The sequence below is a fragment of the Lagopus muta genome, chromosome 2, assembly GCF_023343835.1.
Source record: "Lagopus muta isolate bLagMut1 chromosome 2, bLagMut1 primary, whole genome shotgun sequence".
Taxonomy (NCBI): domain Eukaryota; kingdom Metazoa; phylum Chordata; class Aves; order Galliformes; family Phasianidae; genus Lagopus; species Lagopus muta.
This window is the reverse complement of record NC_064434.1, coordinates 13,930,283-13,934,943: the sequence shown is the minus strand read 5'-3', so window position 1 is coordinate 13,934,943 and position 4,661 is coordinate 13,930,283. Positions and strand designations below refer to the sequence as shown.

At 39.5% G+C, this 4,661-nt stretch overlaps 1 long non-coding RNA gene across 1 annotated transcript; it reads right to left on the bottom strand.

Moving 5' to 3' along the window:
* Positions 1-233: 233 nt before the first annotated feature.
* Positions 234-4,369, bottom strand: LOC125689250 (uncharacterized). The gene is made up of 3 exons (XR_007375138.1): positions 4,237-4,369; positions 3,971-4,115; positions 234-1,902 (listed from the first exon to the last, which is right to left on the bottom strand). It is a non-coding gene; the product is annotated as an uncharacterized LOC125689250 (long non-coding RNA).
* Positions 4,370-4,661: the final 292 nt, after the last annotated feature.

The window sequence follows — 4,661 nt, the reverse complement described above, 5'->3', positions numbered from 1 at the left end:
GGCACTTGCTCTTTTTAATCAGCATTCCTAAATACGTACAAACACAGAAAGCCACAGAACTGACCACAATAGCTGAAGCTGCTTCAGCTTCAGTTTGCAACCCCTTATACAGAATGAAACTCAAAAGGCAGAAAACAGCTGGTTACTGTGAGCTCTTGAAAAGAATTTTGGAAATACTGAAGAAAAAAAAAAAAAAAAAAAAAAAAAACAAAGAGAAAAGTGTTCACTGAAAATGCTGATTCACTCAAAGAATGCTCTTTTCTCCTTATTTTTTTTCCACTCAGGCTGCTTAGGATGAATTGGAGCTGGCTTTTCTTCAAGAAATGATGTTTCTGTAAATAAATGTGCTTCTTCCCATTGAGACACTGCACATAAGAGATTTTTAAATGAACATTTTACAGGTGTACTTCACAATCGTAACGTGTCTGTAGGCATTTGTGTTGCATGAGTAATAGTGAAGAAAGATTAACATGTTGTTATAGCAACAGGCATCAATGATGATGATTTCATGAAAGGAATTGAGTGACATCAGAAAACGGTTTTAAACAGATCCTTTTGTTGTGAATTTTGTTCTGCAGGGCAGGCTGACTGATTTTTCCCTCCCATTCCTTCAAAGGATGCCTGAGTGCAGGGGTAACCTGAGCTTGCATCCCTCACTCTTTGCAGAGCTGTGGACAAGAGGAGGATGGGTAAGGCATGAGTACTGTGTGTTTGGTGGATGTTCCCTCGTTTATCCCAGAACTCACCAAATACTTTCAAGGAGAAACCTGTTCACTGGAATAGGTTGCCCAGAGAGGTTGTGAGTGCCCCAGTGCAGAAGACACCCAAGGCCAGGCTGGATGTGGCTCTGGGCAGCCTGGTCTAGTGTTTGATGACCCTGCCTATGGCAAGGGGTTGAAATTAAAATGATCTTTGAGGTCCTTTTCAACCCAGGCCATTCTATGATTAGGAGAAAGAAATTTTCCCAAAGTCTGTTTGCTGTTACTCCTCCAAATTTTTCTTCAGATGTAACATCAGCTCCTTGGCTCAAACATCAAGATCCTCAAGCTGCTATGTGGAGGCTTTCTGCCTTCAGACTTTTGTACGGTTTTACTCTACAGACCGTAAGAAAAAGAGGTCTGGGAAGGGCAGAAAATATTCAGCATTAACAGGGTTGTAGCTGGGATGGCCATGGTTCTGTCAGAAGGAATAATTTCATCTGAGTGATCACTGGTTATTTCCATTTACATAGTAGAAACCACATGCAAGTCCACATACAAGTCAACCCACTTGTGGGTCTCTTCTGTGTCTTTTAGCAGAGAGGCTCAATAGTTATTGGCCTTTTTAGAAATGTATGCTTTTTTTTATTTCCACCCAAGCTTCAGTGTTTACAGAGGCACAGAGAGATGCCTGCTCACCCCTGTTAACTCTTGGGAGCAGAGGTCATACTGGATGAAGACTCCTTACCTTATATCTTTCTCTGAACAGATGATGGAATAAGCACTGAAGGATGTGGTAGGTGGATACAGAAGATTGTCTCCAATTTTCCTCTTCTCTCGTCTCTTCAGCTCCCTTAGCAAGCCTAGTTTTTTCTCTTCTACACTATTCCCATTTCTCTGTGGTTTTAGTGCTTCTTTTTGATTAACTGCTTGCTTATAGGCAAAGGGAAAGTGAAATAGGACTTGGCACTTCAGATGGTAAGGAAAAATAGAAAAAAAGAATATAGTGGCTAATACTAAATGAAAATTATAAAAGCCAATGAAAATTTCTGCAATAACAATTTCTTTTCTGAAGAACCTGATTTGTAGAAATGTTCTTAAAGGTTTAGATTTGCTTTTTCATAACTTCAGGATGCTCTTCCAGCGAGGTTCCATCCAAATTTTCTGCATCACTGAGACTCCAGGCATCCAGGTTTTCTCCTCTCTAGAAAAAAAGATATTTCAGTCAAGATGATAAACATGAAGAAACTAAGCACTTACAACTCATAATATTCAGGGCATTAAAGAAAATGGCCACAAACTCTCCAGATATCAAAGACACTGCAGGAGTCATTAGAAGAACACTGGAAAGGAGCTTTTATCTGTGACACGATCAGCAAGTTACAACCCTCCACACTGTGTACCCAGTCTTTTTTAATGACCCAGACTGCTCTGACTTCAGGAAACGTGATGTTGAATCTCAATTTACAGCCCAGCAATGTTTAACGAACATCAGAGGACACTAATTGTTCACACATTTGGAAATCTGAGAACGAAGAAGAATGGGAACATCTTAAAAAGACAGAATGAGAGAGAAAAAAAGACTCAAAAACATGCCAGGACAGTTAAGTTAACTGCTTGTGTAACAGAGCTCTCAGTAGGGAAAATAACTAAGTAGTCTTTCTTCCTTTCTACATACATCTTGATCAGACTAGCCTGAGTCCTTGTGCACCTGCACTTTTCCTGCACATACAACACATATACCAGGAAAGACGTGAACAATAGATGGCCCAAATAAGTGTTGACTTGTAAATAGCTAACATCCCAAATGCAGTAGTACTAACAAAATCCAAAAGCAATTCGGAAGAAGCTACACCAGATCGCAAGGTTGCGTAAGAAGCTGAGGATAGAAGATAAAACCATTCATTGATTTCAAAGCTCAGTTCAAGGCATGCGGTCTTGCTGGAACGTATCAGCTCAAATATATATTCATATATTTCCAATTGCTTTTCACTCACCAAAACAAGAATGAATTTCAGCCTAGCAATATAGTTGCACAAAGAAAGAGAGCAAAAGTCTGGGGAATGACCAAAAAATTATGATAAGCAATTAGATATGTACATATATATGTAAATATGCATAATACAAGGATGAACTCATAACCAAATCTCTATGATCCAGTAGCACATACTCCCTATATAAACCCTGGAGAGAAACAGTTACTTTTTGGCCATGATTTATCTCATTCTCAAGTAAATGTCGAAAACAGAGCAACTGAATAGCATCATACAAGTACTTATTTTTCTCCATTGACCATTAAGCGAGCCTAGAGGAACTAGTTCATCTCCTTGATGAAATCTTACAAAAGGTGAAGAAAACAGAAGACAGGAATGTCTCTTGAATGAATACTTAGCTGGATGAAGTGGCCTGCGTTTGTTACAGCAGAGAATAGTACAAAGCATTATTTCATATTGACACAACTCCTAATAAGAATAAAGAAATCAAAGATAATATGCAAGTCTGATCTGTAAGCGTAGAAAAATTACTTTCTTTTTTGTGTAGAAAAAATTATTTCCCCGTTTACAAATAATCTGATATGAGTAATACAAACACATTGCCCAAAATGTTGTAATCTATTATGTCTTATATATTCAAGAAGAAAAAAAGCTGCGACAGAGGAAGTTAAGTGTGTTCATTCTTCAGCAGTGATACCTCAGAAATACTAAGCAGGTTTAAAACAACTGTACTTCTAGAACAGATCCAGTCTAATCTTCCACAAATTTGAATGCAATACCAATTTTTACTAAACCATTAGACTACCTGTTTATGATGCCACAGTAGGGAACAAAACTATACTTTTTCCTAGTACGGTTGCTACCACATACAAAAGGAAACACTCTTATTCATTAAATATATGTATGTGTGTGTGTGTGTGTATGGGCATATCACACACCAAACTTCATCTCATCAAATTTTAACCATACAGTTAGGCACTTAGGCAGGCACTCTGAAGTCTGTCTTTCTCACCTCTTTCTATATAATCTCAGCAGATGCTGATCATCCCCAAAGTCCATCCTTGGGGCACTGTTCTAGTGATATCAAATTGAATCACGGAACCACAAAATCATTTAAGTTAGAAAAGATCATTAAGTCCAACTGCCAACAGAACACTACCAAGTCCACCACTAAATCATAAAATCAGAGAATCACTATGGTTGGAAAAGACCACTAAGGTCATCCCGTCCGATTGTAATCATGTCCCTAAGCGCCATGTGCATACATCTCTTAAATACCTTCCAGGAAAGGGTCTCCATCACTTCAGTAGGTAGACCATTCCAGCCTAACCATCCTTTCCTTGAAGAAATTGTTCCCAATATCCAATCTAAACTCCTCATGGTGCAATTTGATGCTGTTACTTCATGTCCCATCACTTGTCACCTGAGAAAAAACAAGACCTCATCACAACATCCACTCATATAGTTGTAGATAGCAACAAGGTCTCCCCTCAGTCTTCTTTCCTCCAAACTAAACAACCCCAGGTCCATCAGTCACTCCTCACCTGTCTCATTTTCTAGTCCCTGCTGCAGAACAAAGTACTCACAAAGCTGTGGGCACCCAAGGTCCTGATCCACCCAACTTTCTTGCAAGCGCAGGCTGGGCCCATGCAGAAATCACAGTTCAGGCAGTGCAAGTTGCTGGGCACCATGGGCAGATGCAGCTGGTATCAGAATTGCCTCTAAATACTTTACAGGCACAGCCAGAGATGATTAGATGCCACAGCTGGCAGAACTTCAGCTTGGGGAAAAATAACTCACTTGACTGCAGATCTGAGTCACTTTTACCTGCAAATCTGTCTTGAGTGAGTACACATTTCCCTTCATGAATAGGAAATCACATCTACTTCTAACTGCATTTGCAGGAGTTTCTGCTCTTCCCACTGCTTCTTCCTGTTCATACCAAAGATCCCTCCTGTTTCCCACCATC